Raw genomic sequence first — 23,490 nt, forward strand, 5'->3', positions numbered from 1 at the left:
CTCCAGAGTTGACAATGATATTTAGCCTAGTGAGATAAGGTAGAAGTAGGGCTAATTGGCATGTCTAGCCTAGTACATGAATAAAAAAGACCTTATAGATGTTAAACTTTTCATATATGTAGGTCAGACTGTCTTAAAACTTATATGCAGGTCACTGCAATAGTATTTTCTTATTGATAAGGGAGAAAAGATACTACTTAATAAGTAGGCCAGAACTAACAAATTACGTAGATTTCAATTGGATGCAATTGTTGTACCGTGAAGGTTCATCTATAATTGTTGAATTAAGATGAGTGGGTACTGAGTCAATCCGATGTTGTAGATTCTTGATAATTCCTGCATCAGATTATTATTCCTCTAGCCAATGGTCTCATGCTGAATCTTCTGATTGTTATGGACCCATGTTCTGCCTTATGGGTCTCAGTCAAGCTGATTCTCGTTGTACTGCATGTGTATGTTATTAGCCTTACAATGTATCTTCTGCAGTTCAATTGACTTGTCGCACAAATCTGCTTAATTTAAACTGGAAATTTATCCTAACAGTTAAGTTATTTATTGTCTTCCAGTTCCACGTTTCGTTATCGCTCCACGGTTATTATTTGTAAATTCTGATCTATAGATTTACTGTTTGTCATGGGGTTTAGATTATTTATATGTCTTTGTTATTGAAGGTTAATTTTAACTGCAGAAAACCGAAGTCTTTGTTCTGTCACCCTTGTTCTGTTCATAGACCCTCTAACTTGGTCAATTAAAGATGCTTTGTTTGTAAATTTTCAACATGCATACCTATCAAAGAATTTTTATACTGGTGCTCTTTGTCTCATGACTTTGTTAATAGATTGATATGTTCATGTAAGCCTCTTACTTGTTGACTTATCCTACTTGCAATTTCCAATTATGCAGATGCAGATCTTTGTGAAGACGCTCACTAGCACGACCATCACACTAGAGTTCATCGACAACAACAGCTTCACGACACCGTTGCAGTAGCTGGTAGAGGACGAGGAGCAGTACCATTTCCGTTCGTTCTCTTATGTAGTAATTCTGGATACTTAGCTGAGTGTGTTATCACATGATTTAGTTTAACTGCTCATATAGTTTGAACCTGTGAAACATGCAGCAACCTCGATGCTGCAGTCTCTTTTCCTTATATATGATGTGATTGTCACAATTCTGGAACAGATCATTCCATACACCTATCCATTTTAGTTTCTTATTGTAGTTCATGATATATTTAGATTCCTAAGCCAGACATACCAAGACGAGTCTATCATCTTGGTACCTGATGATATATATTCGGTGATTAAAACGGGCTTGCTGTGATAGAGGGAAATATTGACATCAGCACATAAAGAAATATAAGCTTACCTCTAGAAACTAAGTCAAGGTTCCTGTATATTCTGTTCAGTGCAAAACTGAAAATCAACACGGGTGTACTTTTTACACCCTCGTTCGGTTCCTATATATTCTGGACTGGAGTAGTAGTAACCAGTTTGCCGTTTGCGTCTGTGAGGTGTAGAAGGACCTACTGTTGCTCCTGTGAATAGACGGTGTTCATATTCTTCTTTTGTGGCCGTGATTAACATGCAGAGACTCAGCTATAGCGCTCCTTTGTCTAGTTACAGATTCACAGGATGGTTCTACTTCCTCTTGGATTTGCAAGGTTTGTGGTTACTGCACATGTGCCATTTTTCTTCTCCTTCCCTTTTCATAGCTAAATATATGCATTCAAGATTGTTTTCTATAGTAGTAATATATGTAAGTTGGTTGTTTACAACTCTTGGTTGTAGTTATAACATATAAGAGCTGCTTGGATGTGAGATCATGTTGTTATTTAAATACCTGCAGTGTTAGTTCACACTTTTTTTGTAAATGTTGTTATTTAAATACCTGCAGTGTTAGTTCACATCTTATTCTTATTTTTGGCACAGGTGAAGTACAAAGCCAAGTGTGAAGCTATGAAGCGTATCAACAAAGAGTAGCATATGTATTGTAATAATAGGCACTAGTAGATATATCTGGGTTGTGGTGTAGTGTAAAGATTGTAATAGACAAATTTAATGTTGGTTTGGACAAATTTCATTTGCTCCCTAGCCACTTTGAAATATTGATTCTGAATGTGATTTGAATACCTATGAAATGGCAACTTGACAACGGGACCAAGTTATGATACTATTTATTTGACAAAATGTGAAATTTCTGACGTGTGGGACTATTTGAGATCAACATGACATGTGGGACCAGTACAAAAATAAAATGGCAAAAAAGAAAATTATTAGAAAGTAAAATGCCACAAACCAAAATTTGAAAAAAATACTAGCAGTGGCTGTAAATATGCGAAGGCCCCAAAAGAAGCCCAATAAGAAAAAGCCCCAAAAAATAAAACCAGCCCATGTGATCAAATGAAATGGGTTGGGCTGATTTCAACCATGACGTTTTGATTTCATCGTAATTTTGTCACGTAGGACTAGGTTTGATTGCCAACGACGATTTAGGATCGTCGTAAAGGTTACGACAATCCAGGAGTCATCGTAAAAGATACGACGATTTTGATCAAAACGTCGTTGTTGTTCATTTGTGACGCTCCGTTTTCGATGCTTGGTTTTTCGTCATGAGATCTTCGTAAATTAAAAACCGTGACGATGTAGCGACGAAAAAATAGCGTCGTGTATTAGCATATTCCTTGTAGTGTTTCTAGACATCGATGGTGACGAGTAGCTGGTGTCCGAGCTACGACCAAGCCCCTTTCAGAAGGGATTTGTAGATAGTCAGGCTTTATGCCTTATCCTTTCATCTGTCTGTACTCAGACAACTTTTATGCTTCCGTTGGTTTGTATGACTTTGATTGTATGACTTTGAGTATCGGGTCGTGTGACCCCTGCTTGTATGAACATATTATGCAAGACTCTTCCGAGTCTTCTAAATAAATGTCGTGATGTTGTATGGTTATGTTGTGATGCCATTGGTGTATCTATGCATATATATGGTATGTCATGCGTACATGTGATGCACTGTGATATGTATGGGATTCGACACCTAGTCGTATGCCCTTAGTAGCTCTCTATACAGATAAATGCCCCTTTGTGATTCCATGGAGCCTTGGTAGCTCGCTACTGCTCCGGACACACTGGTTGACCGGCATGTATCCTTCTTAGTTGTTGTGTCTGTCCCTTCGGGGAAATGTTACACGGTGTAATGGAGTCCTTGTAGCTTGCTATGACTCGTCTACACTCGTTGTTGACCAACACCTGCTTTGTTTGGGTTATGTATGCATGTCTCTGTAATGTCGAGCCACATGAGCTTATGACTTGATATGTCGACCCGGGTTCTTTGACATTGGAAGTCTAGCAACACTAATGCATACGTGAGTCAAAAGGCACAAACGGTCCCGACTAAGGTAAGGTGGCAGCCGTGGGGATAACCGTGCGTGAGACCGCACAGGGATGCAATGTGTTATAGGCTGGATTCCTATGGCTTAGGATCGGGGTCCCGACAATGGTCGTCACATCGCCAGTGTACAGTTGCTCCGTCAAGGTATATATTGCTTTCAGTTTCAGTACACAATAATCATGAAGATTGGCGGCTCGAGGACCTGCAGTACAAATACACGCTCATAAATCGTCGGAAGGTCTTACAACACGATTTTGGAAGGAAAGGTAGTGTGGACACTTACCAAACACAGCATTGGCCATTTTTGAGATATGAAGCTTTAACCTGGACAGGTCCTGCACGATGGCTTTCATCTTCTCCTCGGCCTGCTCCGCCCTTTTCAGTAAGGCAGCTTGCTCAGTCTCGGCCTTGTTTTCGAGCTCTTTGTGTTCTGCCTTCATTTTTCCACATCAGCCAGTGCAAGGCGAAGTCTCTCTTCAGATTTGGCTCGAGCGTCTTGCTGCTCAGTTAGACTTTGCTTCAGGCCGGCCACAGTTGAGTCGACTTGAGTCAATGATTCCTACGAAACACCAGGGCAAACAAGTCTCATGCACATTGCAAGCAACATCCGTGTCACTTGGGGGCTACTGTACGATTCATTTTTTCTAAAGCAAGACCCGACTCATCTTTAAAAAGATGACCCGGCTCTTGGGGGCTACAAGTTGAAGCTTTCTTCAAACATATGCTAATGACCCGGCTCATCTTCCAAATGATGACCCGGCCCTTGAGGTCTACAGGTTGAAGCTTTCTTCAAATATATGCTAAAGACCCGACTCATCTTCAAAAATATGACCCGTCCCTTGGGGGCTACAGGTTAAAGCTTTCTTCAAATATATGCTGATGTCCCGGCTCATCTTCAAAAAGGTGACCCGACCCTTGAGGGCTAAAGGTTGAAGCTTTCTTCAAATATATGCTAAAGACCCAGCTCATCTTTAAAAAGATGACCGGCCCTTGGGGGCTACAGGTTGAAGCTTTCTTCAAATATATGTTCAAGACCCGGCTCATCTTTAAAAAGATGACCCGGCCCTTGGGGGCTACAGGTTGAAGCTTTCTTCAAATATATGTTCAAGACCCGGCTCATCTTTACAAAGATGACCCGACCCTTGGGGGTTACAGGTTGAAACTATATACAAAGCTCGATTCATCACAGATGACTCTCCCTTTGGAGGGCTAATGGGAGGACATGTCAAGGAGGTTAACATGTATCATACCTCATGTTGTCTTCTCATCATGTTAACCAAGCTTTTTTCCATTTCATGGCTCATCTCCAGGCGACTCACAAAGCCAGAGTATAGTTCATCAAACTCCAGCTTCTCAAAATTGGGAAGCTTCAATTTAGTCATGTCCTTCTCTACAAAGACTGGGGCATCTTTGGGTGTATGCTTGGTCAATACTGCGGATGCAGGTTTGGAAAAGCCTGTACCAATGATGACGACTGGATCCGGATCAGGCATCACGTCTTCGCCTCCTTGTGAGAACTTGGCGGATTGAGGTTTTCAGTTGACTCCTTCTAAGGACTTGCAAAATCATCCCGGATGTCGGGGAAATCATCAAAGGCTTCGGCATGAGTCTCAGTCGGCTCGTCTTGAGCCTCTGGGATGGAAGTACTCATTCCAAATATTTCAGCCGCCTTGGGAGCGGATGATGACTCGCCGATCTTCCTCTTCTTCGCTTGAGCCCTATGGAAATATGGTAAATGTGTTAAAATAAAAACATTGTCACTCAAAAGAGCGTGTTGACGAAGGAACTAACCCCTGAAGGCGGATCTATGGGGCGAACAACAGATCTGCCAACAAGTATTAAATGGGTCTACCGCAGTTCTTTGCTAAAAATACGAGATCTAAGCTATACCTATATGGGTCGACGACGCATTATATAAATGCTCAGAGAGCTCTGATGCTGCCCTAAGAACTGAGGGAGTTCGAGATTTGGATCTACCAAAAGAAAGAAGGGTTACCTGTTGGACGAGTACAAAGGTCGAAGCGTACCACAGTGGTTTGCGTCAAGGGCCACGCCCAAGTCAGTCCGGGAGGCTGCCGGACCGAAGCGGAGGATCGATGACAGCGCGTCGTTCTTGGTACGAGCTTGAGGAGGAAGATGTTGTGGGGCGATGGAATATAGGTAGGTGGGGATACCCCTTCCCCCTTGCGACTATTTAAAGACCTAGGGTAGAAATTGAAACGGCAGGCACGGGAGCCAAGGAGGCGCATTAAAACTCGGAGATGATGGTGCCTAGATTTTTGGGATGACAGGATAAGTCAAAAGATCCATTAGAAATTACGTCATCAAGATCCCCAGAATAATGGGGAAGGTGACATCACCAATAAAAGACCTGGCGGTTCAGGCGAACCATGAAGAATGGCGGCTTATCACTCGTTGAAGAAGAAAGGTCAGGGATCATCTGTGATTCGCCGTAGACAAGCATACAAGTTTATTGGCGTGAATAAATTCAAGTCAATCCGGGGCCTAATGTTGGGCATATTACCCGCGGTATGACCCGGCCTATTGGGTCGGGTCTTGTGCACGACGATTCAACATTCATAATCAAGATAGGCCTTGGCCCAGGATATGGAAGGCGCAAGGAGATCTTCAACGGAGTGCCGGGCGGAACCAAGAGCCTAGATGGCGGTTCAAGACCCACAAAGAAGATGAGTCGCCATGCTCCTTCCCTTGTCTGGAAGATACAGCGGTTTAGAGATAAGCAGGCCACGATTTGTAATGTGGCCTGGACTCTTGTAAAACCTAGGACCTCGACTTGTATATAAAGGTGTGTCCCTCGGGTAGATAGGGTTAAGTTACAATCCATCGAGAGCTAGGTCAGGCGATTTACACCCCCGTTGTAATCAATTCCACCATCAATATACACAAATAAGGACGTAGGCTTTTACCTCCATCGGAGGGGCCGAACTAGAGTAAACCCAAGTCTCGCTTCCGCTCAACCCATTTGAGTCACCACCAAGGTGCGATGGCTCCATAACTAAGTCCTTTCATGAGGACATCTGCCGTGACAAAACCACGACACGCGGGGTTGCCAGCGTGTATGTCGTTGCGCTTGTTAGATTGACGGCGTGCTTCCCGGCGTCGTTCGACAGCGATATGTGTGTCCTCCTTCGGCCAATCATCCAGGACGCGCCGCTGGTCTCGCTGATCGCGTGGGCCGGACGATGCCATGGATGTCGCGTCGGGCCAGTCAGTGTGTGGAGCTTGTTGTGGTTGCCCTTTGGTTTGTTGTCGAGCAGGGGACTCCACTGTGGGGGTAGTCCCCTCGACACGACCATCAGACGAGGCCGTCGTCACCGTCCGTGGGCGACAGGACGGTCCTGCTTGTTGTGATTTGCTGGCTTCAGAGAAGGCAATCAATCTATGAATGGTGGCCCTCCATTCGTCCATCTTGTCAGCCGCTGGTGGAAAGTTCTACAGCAGCTGAGCCTGTGTTGTTACCTCCATGGGCAGAGAGGTGGAACGTGACATTGCTCGACTCCTGGTGGAACCAGGAGGAGCGTCGTCACGCCCTTGTCGTCGTGCACTAGTCGCCGTAGCGATTTGGCATGGGGGAGGCTGAGCTCCTGGATCTTTGGCCCCGCTCAACACTTAGTCTTGTTCGAGACGAGGCACGCACCCACCAGCAGCACCTGTGGTAGGTGCAGCCGGTGGATCGCCTCTCGCTTCCGACTGGACGCCACTGTTGTGGCTGCTGCCGCTGATGGGGCGGAAGCGGGAGCCTGGGTGCCCCTTTCACCCATAGCACGAGGACCAAGCTTGCCGAGACATCGCTACTACTCGCCTCCGGCATTCCTTGCTCCAGCTTCGACCGTGGGGGATGCAATGGTGGCGCATCCTGCGCCGACCGCATCGCCTGCATCGCTAGACGCTACCCTGGCGGCAACACTGTCCGCAGCACCGAGCGTTGCTACTGCGACAACAGACCTTCCCTAACAACGGCGTCAGGAATCCTGCTGCTACGGCTACGCCTATAGGGACTTCCTTGGCAAATATGCAAAGGATTTCCCTGCGGCCTTGGAGCCTTGCGTTGGTGTTCCCCTGAAGAGGAAAGGGTGATGTAGCATAGCGGCGGTTAGTATTTCCCTCAGTTTTGAGAACCAAGGTATCGATCCAGTGGGAGGATTGCATCACGTCACAAGTACCCGCACAAACACAAAGAGCTTGCACCCAACGCTATGAAGGGGTTGTCAATACCTTATAGATTGTTTGCAAAGTGAGAACTGAAAGAAAAGAGTAAACAAAGCAAAGTAAAAGTGAAAGTGGAAACGATAGTTGTGAATATACCCGAGGGCCGTAGTGTTCACTAGTGGCTTCTCTCATGAAAGCAAGTAGACGGTGGGTGAACGAATTACTGTCGAGCAATTGATAGAACCGCGCAAAGTCGTGACGTTATCTATGGCAATGATTATATCTATAGGCATCACGTCCAAAACAAGTAGACCGATACTTTCTGCATCTACTACTATTACTCCACACGTCGACCGCTGTCCAGCATGCATCTAGTGTATTAAGTTCAAAAAGAACAGAGTAACGCCTTAAGCAAGATGACATGATGTAGATGGACAATCTCATATCTACGATAAAAGCCCATCTTGTTACCCTTGATGGCAACAACATGGTGCGTGCCTTGTTACCCTTTCTGTCACTGGGAAAGGTCACCACACGGTATGAACCCAAAACCAAGCACTTCTCCCATTGCAAGAATCATAGATCTAGTTGGCCAAACAAAACCCAAGACTCAGAGAGACTTACAAGGATACCAGATCATGCATATAAGAAATCAACAAAGACTCAAATATATATCAAAGATAATCTGATCACAGATCCACAATTCATCGGATCTTGACAAACACACCGCCAAAGAGGATTACATCGGATAGATCTCCATGAAGATCATGGAGAACTTTGTATTGAAGATACAAGAGAGAGAACAAGCCATCTAGCTACTAACTACGGACCCGTAGGTCTGAAGTGAACTACTCACGAGTCATTGGAGGGGCGATGATGTTGATGAAGAAGCCCTCCAACTCCAAAGTCCCCTCCGGCAGGGCACCGGGAAGGGTCTCCAGATGAGATCTCGCGGAAAGGGAAGCTTGCGGCGGCGGAGAAGTGTTTTCGTGGATGCCCTTATTTCTTCTGGATTTTTAGGGAATTTATAGGCCAAAGAGCTATGGCAGTGGAGCGCCAAGGAGGCCACAAGCCTGGTTGCCGCGGGCCCCCCTGGCTGCGGCAACAGGGCTTGTGGGCTCCCTATGGGACCCCTGCCTTGGCCCTCAAGCCTCCCGATCTTCTTCTGTTTTGGAAAATTTTATTTCGGGGATCCGTTTGGACTCCGTTCCAAAATCAGATCTGAAAAGAGTCCAAAACACAGAAAAACAGGAACTGGCACTTGGCACTGAATTAATAAGTTAGTCTCAAAAAATATATAAAAGGTAAACAAAACATCCAAAGTTGACAAGATAACAACGTGAAACCATCAAAAATTATAGATACGTTTGAGACGTATCAAGCATCCCCAAGCTTAACTCCTGCTCGTCCTCGAGTAGGGAAGTGATAAAGAATGAATTTTTGATGCTTTCATGCTACCTAGCATAGATGTCCCTTGTAACTCCTCTTATTTGAGGTGAATGTTCAGATCCATTAGATTCAAAACAATAGTTTTCTATTGACGTGGAGACAATAATAATTCAAGCAAACTAGCAAGGTAATCATGAACTTTCAAAATAACAAGGCCAAAAGAAAGTTATCCCTACAAAATCATATATTCTGGCTATGCTCTATCATCCTTGCACAACAAATTTAAATCATGCACAACCTCGGTATTGGCCAAGTAATTGTTTTCACACCTTTACTTTCTCAAACTTTTTCAACTCTCACGCAATACATGAGCGTGAGCCATGGTTTTAGCACTATAAGTGGTGTGGAGTGTGGTGGAGGTTGCAAGACAAACAAGGAGAATATGGTCACATTGACTAGGCATATCAATGAGCTATGGAGATGCTCAACAATAGATATCAACGTGAATGAGTAGGGATTGCCATACAAATGATACACTAGAGCTAAGAGTAAGTGAAAGCTCTTAAAGAAAACTAGTGGGTGTGCATCCAACTTGCTTGCTCACGAAGACCTAAGGCAATTTTGAGGAAGCCTATCATTGGAATATACAAGCCAAGTTATATAATGAAAATTTCCCACTAGCTATATGGTGGTGACAAAACGAGAGACTCTCAATCATGAAGATCATGGTGCTTAATATGCACAAGTGTGGAAAGGTGGTAGCATTATCCCTTCTCTATTTTTCTCTCATTTTTTTGGTGGGCTCTTTGGACTCTTTTTTTATTATGGTGGGCATCTTTGGCCTCTTTTATTTCCTCAAATGGGACAGTGGTACATTAATGATGATCATCCCACTTACAACTCAAAACTTAGAGCAATGATGACTCTATATGGAATGCCTTCGGTAGTGTACCGTGACAATGATCTAGCATGGCATAGACATCAGTGGAAACATCATGCTAGCTATCTTACGATCATGCAATGGCAATGTAGAAGTGGTGGCACATGTCATGGTGGTATTTGTATGGAAATATATCTCGGAATAGCTTTGAAAAAGCCATAGTAGGTAGGTATGGTGGCTGTTTTGAGGGAGGCTAATGGTGGGTTTTGTGCACCGGCGAAAGTTGCACGGCACTAAAGAAGATAGTGATGGTGGAAGGTGAAAGTGCATCTAAATTATGGACTCAACATTAGTCATGAAGAACTCATATACTTGTTGCAAAAGTTTTAGTAGTAATCGAAACAAAGAATTCAACGCATACTCCTAGGGGAAGGGTTGGTAGGTATAAACCATCGTGCGATCTCGACCGCCACACAAAGGATGACAATCAATAGACTAATCATGCTCAGAATTCATCACATAGCGGTTCACTAGACGTGCATGCTACGGGAATCACTAACTTCAACACAAGTATTTCTAGATCCACAACACCTTACTAATATAACTTCAACATTACCACAACCACAACTCAAAACTAATTGAGATGAATCAAACTTCTCTAACTATTCAATGCACATGAAGGTGGATGTTTTCATATCCCTTTGGATAAGTACCCCTTTTCAGACTACTTTCATAGCATAGATCAACTACCAAGCCACGCGCTTCCGTGCTCTAAAAAATATAAGTGAAGAACATAGAGCAAAATCAACTAGCTCAAAAGATATAAGTGAAGCACGTGTGAGCTGACTTGTCTAACCAAAGGATATAAGTGAAGCTCGACAAAATCAAGGTGAGTGCATGTCTCTCCATCTAGGTGTGCAGCAAGGAACATTGTGACACAACAAAAATAAAAGACTCCTATGATACAAGACGCTCCAAGCAAAACACATAACATGTGGTGAATAAAAATATAGCCCCAAGTAACGTTACCGATGGATTGAAGACGAAAGAGTGGATCCCTTCCCGGGGCATCCCCAAGCTTAGGCTTTTACGACATCCTTGAATAAACTTGGGCTGCTTTGGGAATCCCCAAGCTTGACCTATTGCCACTCTTTATCTTTTTGTCCATAAGAACTTCACCCAAAACTTGAAAACTTCACAACACGAAACTTAAACAGAAACTCGTGATAACATTAGTATAAGAAAGCAAACCACCACTTCCTTAGGTACTGTAGCAAACTTAAATTCTACTTATGTTGATGTTGGGTTACTGTATTTTCAATCTTCCATGGCTAGTACCCCCCGATACTATCCATAGTTTCATCAAAATAAGCAACCAACTCAACAAAAACAGAATATGTTACCAGCAGCCCAGTCTGTAGCAATCTGTATACTTCGTATACTTATGGTACTTCAAAAATTCTTAAAAATGACGACAGTCTGAAGAATTTTCGTAGAAATCAGCAGCAAAAAGTTTCTGTCTTTTCCATCATGACCAAACGATCATCCCCAAGACTAATCATAACAGTTTTGCTTGGCACAAACGCAAAAAGAAACACAAAAAACACAATCATAACAGAATTATGAAAGTGTGGAAAACACAAAACAGAAAGAAAAAGGATAGATTCGTTGGGTTGCCTCCCAACAAGCGCTATTGTTTAACGCCCTTAGCTAGGCAAAAGGTGATGGAATCACGTATAGTCATCTTTGGTGCTCAAACCATAAGTAGCCCTCATCATAGATTGATAAGGCAATCTTATTTTCTTTCTAGGAAAATGCTCCATGCCCTTCTTTAGGGGAAATTGAAATCTAATATTCCCTTCCTTCATATCGATGATAGCACCAATAGTCCTTAGGATAGGTCTACCAAGAATAATGGGACATGAAGGATTGCAATATATGTCAAGTACAATGAAATCCACAGGTACATAGTTCTTATTTGCAACAATAAGAACATCATCGATCCTTCCCATGGGTTTCTTGACAGTAGAATCCACAATATGCAAATTAAGAGAACACTCTTCAATCTCATGAAAACCAAGAATATCACATAAAGACTTTGGAATCGCGGAAACACTAGCACCCAAATCACACAAAGCATTGCATTCATAGTTTTTGATCTTGATTTTGATAGTAGGTTCCCACTCATCATGAAGTTTTCTAGGTATAGAGACTTCTAATTCGAGATTCTCTTCAAGATATTTCATCATAGCATCTACGATATGTGCGGTAAAGGCTTTGCTTTGGCTATAAGCATGTGGAGAGTTTGCAATGGATTGCATCAAGGAAATGCATTCAAACAAGGAGCAATTATCATAATTGAATTCCTTGAAATCCAAAGTGGGAGTTTCATTACTACCCAAAATTTTGATTTATTCTACTCCACTCTCCACACCTTTATCATCAAGATGGGTGGACTCCAAGTCATTGGGGCGTTTTTCAACCAAAGTGGTTTCATATCCAGCCCCTTCATCAATAGGTTTGACACAAAAAAACAAAGATTCAAGAGGAGTCACACCAAGCACTTTAAGATCTTCGTGATTTGCATCACTAGAACGCACCCTTTTAAACCATTCATGCCTAGCGCGAATTTGGGCGGTTCTTTCTTTGCTCTCATTCATGGAGACACGCATAGCTTGTAAAGTTTCATCCAAGTTGACCTTAGGAGGAGCACATCTAACTTTTAAAGCATCAATATCACAAGACATCCTATCAACGCTCTTAGCCAAATCGTCTATTTTGAGTAGTTTTTCCTTTATGGACGCATTGAAAATCTTTTGAGAGTTGATGAACTCTTTGATATTACTCTCTAGATCAGAGGGTAATCTATTGTAATTTCCATGAGTATTGTTGTAGGAGTTACCAAAGTATTGGTCATGATATTGTCTAGGAGTTTTGTAGCGTCTCCTAACGTGATTTCCATGAACGTTCCACCTGAGACGGAGTCCAAGATATTGCGAGAACCAAAATTCAAACCAGCGTAAAAGATTTGTATAATCATCCACAAACTCAAGCCATGAGCAGGACAGTTTCTAATCATTAACTTCATCCTATCCCAAGATTGTGCAACGTGTTCATGATCAAGTTGCTTGAAATTCATGATATCATTACGTAGAGAGATAATCTTAGCCGACGGAAAATACTTGGATATGTAAGCATCTTTGCACTTATCCCAAGAATTGATACTATTTTTAGGCAAAGAAGAAAACCAATTTTTTGCGCGATCTCGCAACGAGAAAGGAAAAAACATCAACTTAATGACGTCATTATCTATATCGCAAAGTTCAATGAAGGTATTGAGATGGCATGCGGCATCTTCACTAGGAAGGCCAGAGAATTGCTCTTGCATAACAAGATTCAGCAAGGCTGCGTTGATTTCGTACGATTCCGCACTAGTGGCGGGAGCAATCGGAGTACTAGTAAAATCATTATTATTGGTACTCGAGAAGTCGCAAAGTTTGGTGTTTTCAACCATGATGACTTCAACAAACCAACAAGAACACAAGCAAGCAAGAAAACCGGCAAAGGAAAATGGCAAAGGGCAAAAGGAAACGGCAAAGGAACATGGCAAAAAGGCAAAATAAAACGGCAAGGGAGAAAGGCCAATGAAAAAGGCAAATGTGAAGTGGGGGAGAGGAAAACGAGAGGCAACTGGCAAAAAAAAGTAAATGCAAGAGATGAGTTTGTGACACCTACTTGGATAGATCTTCACTTGATCTCTCCTCCCCGGTAACGGCGCCATAAATAGGCGTGTTGATGGGAGAGTATTCTTGTCTTGATACTCCTCGGCAAACGATCCTCCCCGGCAACGGCGCCAAAAATCCTTCTGCTACTGCGACAACAGACCTTCCCTGACAACGGCGCCAGGAATCCTGCTGCTACGGCTACGCCTATAGGGACTTCCTTGGCAAATATGCAAAGGATTTCCCCGCGGCCTTGGAGCCTTGCGTTGGTGTTCCCTTGAAGAGGAAAGGGTGATGTAGCACAGCGGCGGTAAGTATTTTCCTCAGTTTTGAGAACCAAGGTATCGATCCAGTGGGAGGATCGCGTCAAGTCACAAGTACCTACACAAACACAAAGAGCTTGCACCCAACGCTATGAAGGGGTTGTCAATCCCTTATAGATTGTTTGCAAAGTGAGAACTGAAAGCAAAGAGTAAACAAAGCAAAGTAAAAGTGAAAGTGGAAACGATAGTTGTGAATAGACCCGGGGGCCATAGTGTTCACTAGTGGCTTCTCTCATGAAAGCAAGTAGACGGTGGGTGAACGAATTACTGTCGAGCAATTGACAGAACCGCGCAAAGTCGTGACGTTATCTATGGCAATGATTATATCTATAGGCATCACGTCCAAAACAAGTAGACCAATACTTTCTACATCTACTACTATTACTCCACACGTCGACCGCTATCTAGCATGCATCTAGTGTATTAAGTTCAAAAGAACAGAGTAACACCTTAAGCAAGATGACATGATGTAGATGAACAATCTCAAATTTATGATGAAAGCCCATCTTGATACCCTTGATGGAAACAACACGATGTGTGCCTTGCTGTCCCTTCTGTCACTGGGAAAGGTCACCACACGGTATGAACCCAAAACCAAGCACTTCTCCCATTGCAAGAATCATAGATCTAGTTGGCCAAACAAAACCCAAGACTCGGAGAGACTTACAAGGATATCAAATCATGCATATAAGAAATCAGCAAAGAGTCAAATATAATTCATAGATAATCTGATCACAAATCCACAATTCATCGGATCTCGAGAAACACACCGCCAAAGAGGATTACATCGGATAGATCTCCATGAACATCATGGAGAACTTTGTATTGAAGATCCAAGAGAGAGAAGAAGCCATCTAGATACTAACTATGGACCCGTAGGTCTGAAGTGGACTACTCACGAGTCATTGGAGAGGCGATGATGTTGATGTAGAAGCCCTCCAACTCCAAAGTCCCCTCCGGCAGGGCACCGGGAAGGGTCTCCAGATGAGATCTCGCGGAAACGGAAGCTTGCAGCGGCGGAAAAGTGTTTTCGTGGATGCACTTATTTTTCTGGATATTTAGGGAATTTATAGGCCAAAGAGCTAGGGCAGGGGAGCGCCAGGGAGGCCACAAGCCTGGTTGCCGCGGGCCCCCCTGGCCGCGGCAACAGGGCTTCTGGGCTCCCTGTGGGCCCCCTTCCTTGGCCCTCCAACCTCCCGATCTTCTTCTATTCTGGAAAAATTTATTTCGGGGATTTTATTCCGTTTGGACTACGTTCCAAAATCAGATCTAAAAAGAGTCGAAAACACAGAAAAAACAAGAACTGGCACTTGGCACTGAATTAATAAGTTAGTCCCAAAAAATATATAAAAGGTAAACAAAACATCCAAAGTTGACAAGATAACAACGTGAAACCATCAAAAATTATAGATACGTTTGAGACGTATCAAGCATCGTGGCCTTCAAAGTAGAAGGGTGAGCGTCTGCGCCAATCTTCTTCTTGGGAGACATGGTGAAAAGGAAACAACAACGAAGGTCAACACGGCACTCAGAATCTCACGTTCCCGCGATCAAAGGCCCCTGCGTGGCGCACCAAAGATGTCGTTGGACGTACGCACTCAATCACCTATGGTGCTTTTGACAGCTTTTTGTTTCGACGGGGAGGTCGTGTGGCGCAAAGAGCAGAAACTCTGAGGCGACATGATGAGGAGACTCGTTTGTTTTTACCCAGGTTCGGGACGCTGTGAAGAGTAAAACCCTACTCTTGCTTTGGTGGATTGGTTGAGGAAGATGAAGTTCACACGGAGTTCTACCCCATCAAGGGTTGCCACGGAGAGCTATCAAGTACGTACAAGTACGCTTGGCTCTAATCCCCTAGGGATCCAAATATACTGAGTGTAGAATCTCCAAGTGTCTTAATCCTTTGCTAGGTTGCCTTGGGCCTCCTTTTATAGCTCAAGGGGCGTACATAGTGGAAAACAGTCATGATCATATAGATAACAATGCTATCATACCTAACTCTAGCACTTAAGAGAAAGCACCATAAATGCGGCCTTAGGTGGCGAGCGGGGGTGCGTTCCCGACAAGCACTTGCAACCTGTGAGTTGTCGTGGCTTGGGGTCTTCATACGCCTCTGGACGGATGTCAACAAGTCGTAATATGTCTTCCGGGGTGCCTCCACGTATTTAGCGAGAGCCATCTAGCCATCTAGGAGCTTGACACCTCATCGATAATTGACTGGTGTAGCGATGAGGTGGAGCGGTGGCAAGTTGGCCCGCACTTGCCGGGGAGGCGCCTTACCTGTTTTTGGTGAAGATGCATTTGCCTTTGCCCCTGGCGGGTGTCGAGGGTTCTTGGTATGTCTTGGGTTGTTTGTGTAGGTCTTTTCGGCATCTGTTTCTAGTTCTTCGCTCGGGTTGGTGGTTGTTCTTGAGGGTTTATGCTCTTAAAGCTTGTTCAAAAGTCAGGGGGACTAGGTACCCCATTATTAGTGCACCGACAAAATGGGACCTCCTCGAAATAAATGCAACTCTAAAGATTGGGAACTCGAACAAGGTAAAGGGTCAGGTATAAGGCTTATGTTTGATTGTGTTAAATCTATTATGGAAACTGATACTTTTCATGAGTTCAGAAATAAATATGGTCTTAACTCCAAGATAGTAGCTTCTTTTGTGAATCATTCGCTACTCATGTTGATCTCCCAAGGGATAAATGGTTTAAATACCATCCACCTATTCACAAACCATCAGAGGAACCTATTACGGTTAAAGATGAGACAATTGTTTACCATGTTGATCTAGTTGTATCTACGGCTTACATTGAGAAACCACCTTCTCATGTTAGAATTAAGGAGCATGCTAAAGCCACAACTGTGGTTAATAAAATCTATATTAAACATGAAAACCTTATGAACAAATAAATGTTGAGACGAATGTTGATGGTCAAGTTATTTAATTTTTCACTGAAGCTACTAGAATTGCCAAACCTATTAGAAACAAGCGGGATGAGTCAGACAAAAATAAATCAATTGCTGGAATGCCCATTTTTTTGTTAAAATTGGATATCATTGTTATCATGGCTTGTGTGACAATGGTGCTAGTGTTAGTGCTTTAGCTTCCACCTTATACCAAGAAATTATGCATGATATAGCACCTACTAAGATTGAATATATTGATGTCACTATTAAACTTGCATAGAGCGACACTATTTCACCGCTTGGGATTATTAGAGATGTTGATGTCTTGTGTGGAAAAATTAAATACCCTATTGATTTCTCAGTACTTGGTTTAGAACAAGATAACTTTTGTCCCATTATACTTGTTAGACCTTTCTTGAATACTGTTAATGCTGAAATTAATTGCGTTACTTAGAAGGTCAAAGTAAGCTTTCATGATGTGTCTCATGAATTTAATTTCTCTAAGTTTGGTAGACAACCACATGAGAAAGAATTACCCAGGATGTATGAAACTATTGGTCTTGCTTCTATTTCCATGCCTCCTACTGATCCATTACAACAATATTTGCTAGACCATGAAAATAATATGAATATGAATGAAATAAGTGAGATATATGATATATTTCTTAGAGAAACACCTATTCTTAAACACAAGTTACGAGTAGATATTTTAGGGCATCCTCCTTCACCTAAGGGAGATCCCGTGTTTGATTTAAATAAATTACCTGATACTTTGAAATATGCTTATGTTGATGAAAAAAAGATATATCATATTATTATTAGTTCTAACCTTAAAGAACATGAAGAAAAAGGATTACTTAAAACTCCGAAGAAGCGTAGCGCTGCTATTGGATATACTCTTGAAGATCTTAAGGTCATAAGCCCCACTCTATGCCAGCACAAGATTAATATGGAACCAGATGCTAAAATTGTCGCTGACCATCGACGCCCCTTAAACCCTAAGATGAAGGAAGTGGTAAGAATTTCTATTGGTGATAGTAGATGGATAAGTCATGTTCATTGTGTTCCTAAGAAAGGAGGTATAAATAGTGCTCCTAATGATAAAAATGAACTGATAATCCCAAAGTGCAAGGAATCATAATAGCACTTTCCAAAGATGGAAGTGAAAAGTATGGAGTATCGAACACACATAGAGTTAAAAGTAAGATCAATAATCTGTCACGTGTTATGTGACACTTCTACTTGTGAGGTGCAATGGGAATTTCCCGAAGAGGAGGGGATGATGCAGTACAGTAGAGATAAATATTCCCTCGGTTATGAAACCAAGGTTATCAGCCCACTAGGAGAACCAAGCAACACTATGTAAATAGCACCTGCACACAAACAACAAATACTCGCAACCCAACGCGTAGAGGGGTTGCCAATCCCTCAACGGTATTGAGATAGATTAAATTGCATAGGATTTGATAAATAGATCTAACTAAAACATAAAATATAAAATATAAAATAAAATTGCAGTAAGGTAGTTCTGGTTTTAATATATGATAGAAAATAGACTCTGGGGCATAGTTTTCACTAGAGGCTTCTCACGAGAAAATAGCATACGGTTGGTAAACAAATCGTTGTTGGGAAATTGATAGAAAAGTGAATAATCATGATGATATCCAAGGTAATTATCATGTATATAGGCATCACATCCAAGATTAGTAGACGGAATCCCGCGTGTATATACTACTATTACTCCACACATCGACCGCCTTCCAGCATGCATCTAGAGTATTTTGTTCATGGAAAAATAAAATAATGCATTAAGAATGAGGAAATTATGTAGACAAGATAAAATCATGTATGAATTTATCCTGTCTTGTCACCCTTAATAGCAACGATACATGCTTGTCATGTCTCTTTCTATCACTAAGATTGAGCACCGCAAGATCGAACCCATCATAAAGCAACTCTTCCCATGGAAAGATAGATCAATCTATTTAACCAAACCAAACCATTAAATCAAAGAAGAAATACGAGGCTATAAAAATGATGCATAAAAGAGTTCAAAGAGGACTCACATAATATCCATGGATAGATCAAATCATAAAGTCACAATTCATGAGATCCCAACAAACACACCGCAAAAAGAGTTACATCAAATAGATCTCCTAGAATATCGAGGAGAACATTGTATTGCAGATCAAAAAGAGAGAAGAAGCCATATAGCTACTAACTACAGACCTGTAGGTATGTGGTAAACTACTCACGCATCATCGGAGGGGAAGCAAGGATGATGAAGAACCCCTCCGTGATCTTTGACCCCTCCGGCAGTGTGCCAGAAAAGTCCTTGATGACCCACAAGTATAAAGTATAAATGGTAGTCCTTTCAATTAGTAAGAGTGTCGAACCCAACAAGGAGCAAAAGGAAATGACTAGTGGTTTTTAGCAAGGTAATTTCTGCAAGCACTGAAATAGAAGTAACGAGTTGTTTGATAGAAAGATAACTGTAACATGTGACAAGTAGCAATAGTAACAACAGGTGGATAAAGGTAGCCCAATCCTTTTGTGGCAAAGAACAGGCCAAAACAATTTCTTCTAATAGGCAAAGCATTCTTGAGGGCACATGGGAATTTCATCTAGTCACTTTCGTCATGTTGTGTTAATTCGTCTTTGGTATTTTGATAATTTGATATGTGGGTGGACCGGTGCTTGGGTGCTCCTCTTACATGAACAAGCCTCCCACTTATGATTAACCCTCCCGCAAGCATCCGCAACTACAAGAAAAGTATTAAGAATAAATTCTAACCATAGCATTAAATGTATGGATCCAAATCAACCCCTTACGGAGTAGTGCCTAGACTGGGGTTTAAGTTTTTATTACTCTATCAACCCATCCTCTAATTACTACTCCACAATGCATTCCCTTAGGCCCAAATATGTTGAATTGTTATGTAATCGACGTTCACATAACACCACTTAGGGAATCACAACATCCATATTATCAAAATATCGAACGAATATCAACTTCACGTGACTAATTGCAACATGATTTCTCCCATGGCCTCAAGAACAAAAGTAACTACTCCCAAGTGAAAAACATGTTCATGATCAGAGAGGTATCAAATAGCATAATGGATCTGAACATAGGATCTTCCACCAAATAAACCATAAAGCATCAACTACAAGTTGTAATCAATACTACTAGACACACCCCACATACCAACCCGAGGTTCCGATACAAGATTGATAACAAGAGATGAACTAGGGTCTTGAGAGGAGATGGTGTTGATGAAGATGTTGATGAATATTGGCATCCCCAAGATGAGAGGGTTGTTCGTGATGATGATGGCCTCGATTTCCCCTTCCGGGAGGGAAGTTCCTCCGATGGAATCGCTCCACCGGAGGGCAAAAGTGCTCCTACCGATGTTCTGCCTTGAGACGGCAACTGCGTGGTTTTGTCACGTCATATGTCCTCGTGCAAGGACTTAGGTGTGGAGTAATCGCAGCTATGTGGTGGCTTGAGAGGGGTTGGTCAGAATCGAGAGACGCGATTTACCCAGGTTCGGCCCCTCTGATGGAGGTAAAAGCCTACATCCTGCTTATGTTTCATTGATGAAGATGATGACCTCAATTACAAGGGGGCGGAATCGCTACCTCTAATATCGAGGGTGTCTAATATATCTATCTCTAAAGACTTCAACTTGTGAATTTGTCCCTCTTGGGGAGCCTTACCCCTCCTTATATTGGTGGAAGGGTCAGTTTTACATGTAGAGTCCTACTAGGAGTAGGACTATGAGTAGCCTCTCTTGAGTCCTAATCCAGTTCTTGTTTCCTTTGTGAGGGAGTATTTCTTATTCTTTGGGCCTTCTCTATGAGCCGACCCTTCCATGAGCCACCTTTTGGGCCGTTGGGTCTTTGTCGTTTGTATGAGTTGCCTGCGGGGTCATGTATGAGCCGCCCGCCAGGTCACTAATGAGTCGCGAATGAGTCTCCAAGTCCTAGTCAGGTTATATTTCAAGATGGGTTACACCACGGGGTATATCCCCGACATTAGCCCCCTGGTTAGCTTGAATTTCTTCATGGTAAGCTCGTGAAATAAGAATAATAAGTATGTTAAGGGATGGGCTTGCTCCTTGGCCGTCTTATTTCAATGAAGTGGTAATTCCTGCTCGTCCTCGAGTATGTAAATGATAACAAGCATAATTTCTATGGTGACATGCTAACACACATATGAGAACTTCAAAGTAAAGCAAGTAAGATATGCAATTCAAGTCAAGACAATAACAAGCAAGAGTCTATATCTAGTATTGAAACTAGCAAAGTAAGAACATAAAGGTGCAAGAGCTCTCGCTGTCCGTGACTCGAATGTATCCAAATGGTGTTTGCGTGAAAGAAGTGGGAGATGGGTTTAGAGCATAAAAATAACATATAGTTTAATTGAGAACTCAATCTTCTAAAACTTCACACTTGGTCTCCTTCGAAATCTTATTTTGACTCATCCCCGGACCACTAGTCAGGCACAATTCTAAATGACCCTCTCCCTTTCGACTTTGAGCACTCATGCAATGGATGAGCTCAAGCACGATATGTTGGCACTTAGGATGGGAAAGATAACAATGATGGGGAAGGAAGACAAAAAGGTGTGAAACACATCAATGAGGACAATCATAGGTGAGAGAAAGCCAAACGATAGATATGATGTGAGGAGTAGGGATTTCCATGCAACGGATGCACATATGAGCTAAGGTAGGCTCTCCAATGGAACTAGTGGGGGTGCATCCAACTTGCTTGCTCATGAAGACCTAGAGCTCATTTGAGGAGACTCATCATTAGAATATACAAGCCAAGTTCTATAATGTAAGGGTCCCCACATAGTTATGCATGAATGATAATCTCTATGTAGTACAAATATAAGAATGGACTACGAGTGTGGACCTTTCAAAAGGAATAGTAGTGTTGCCCCCTTCTTTTTTTTCTTTTTTCTTTTTTTTAATTTTTTGTGGCCTCTTTGTCTCTTTCTATTTATCTCTCAGTTTTCTTCTTTGGGATCTTTTAATTTGTCCTCTTGGGATCTTTTCCTCACTTAAGGCCAACACTCTGTATTTACAAGAATAAAAAGAAGATCTTCACACTTTATAAGAAGTACTCAACATAAAGATAAATGAAAATTATCATGATGTCTGCAAATGTATGCCTCTGCCAGTGTAGCACGATATGCAATGAAACTAGCGTATCATGTAGCAATAATAAGGGCAAGGCCCAACTAGCATGCGGCTCCTCGATCAAGCAAAATCATGCATGCATGAAGATCAAGTCATGAGATGATGGATGTTGCATGGCAATGTATCTCGGAAAGGCTATGGAAATGCCTTAATAGGTAGGTATGGTGGCTGTTTTGAGGAAAGATATAATGAGGCTTATGATGACAGAGCGTATCATGCCAATGGTTCGGATGCACCGGCGAAGTTTGCACGAACTCTCAAGATGAGAAAGGGCAATGCACGGTACCGAAGAGGCTAGCAAACTATGGATGGTGGAAGTGCCAACAATTGAATACTCTCATTAGTCCGAAGAACTAATACACTTATTATCGGTAACTCTCTATCTAGCCGGGAAATTCACAAAGAGACAAGTACCCCGAGGAGGAGTGCTTGGGGGTTTGGTTATCCTTGCGCATCCTCGACCCATGATAACGTCAGGGTACTCTATATATTCCAACCCCTCCAGAGGTTAGCGATGAATCTAGTAGCTAGAGTTCTCAACTAATATTATAGTTTTTGAAAATACACATGGATTTCCCAAAATACGACACCTATCAGTAAAAGTCTCAAGCTCTTGACACCAATAGTCCAAACATTACTCAAATCAATACCTCAAAACTATTGCAAGTTACTACTATACTTAAATAGCAACCTCAATTACCAACTCATGCAAGACACACAACTCAGTGCAACAACACAAATCTCTAAACAAGATAAGCATGATAACTCAAGAGAGTTCCAAATGCAACCTAAATAAAAGCTCTTAAGAAGATAAAGCATGAAAACTAAGAGCTAAGCATGACAACAGCAATGAAAAGATAAAGAACAAACAAAAAGATAAGTATGAAAACCTATGTTGTGTTCTAGGGTGGTGTGGAGCGTGTTTCTATCCCAAACAAAGAAAGCTAGGTTCCAACTTTTTATGAACAGCAAGCAAAACTAAAACAAAATAAAAAGTAAAGAGCGGGACTCTCCAAGCATAGCACATAACATATGAAGTGATAAAAATATAGCATGGAGAAGGACGAACTGATGATTGTTGATAGAGAAGGGGATGCATAGGGGCATCCCCAAGCTTAGATGCTTGAGTCTCCTTGAATATTTCTTGGGGGTGAAAGGGGGCATCCCCAAACTTAAGCGCTTGACACTCCTGGATCTTCTTTCATCATCTTCCATCGCATACTTGAAAACTCCCTTGATACGAAACTCATCATAAGCTGATTAGAGTGGTTAGTACCCACAATAAAATAATTTTTCTCCACTAGAAATAAAGATTTTCATGAAGAGCTACTTTTTCTCAATATTGCCAAAATGTTTTTGCAAATAAAAAGCAATCTTAAGGTTGGCAATGAAAACACAAAACGTGGCAGAATCTGTGAAACACATACCAGCACGTAGTAAATAATTTTTCAGGGCACTTCTGCAACTCAAATCAAAAAACTCAGAACATACGCCAGAAAGTCAATTGTAT

This window comes from Hordeum vulgare, chromosome 7H, assembly GCF_904849725.1.
Source record: "Hordeum vulgare subsp. vulgare chromosome 7H, MorexV3_pseudomolecules_assembly, whole genome shotgun sequence".
NCBI classification, from domain to species: Eukaryota; Viridiplantae; Streptophyta; class Magnoliopsida; order Poales; family Poaceae; genus Hordeum; species Hordeum vulgare.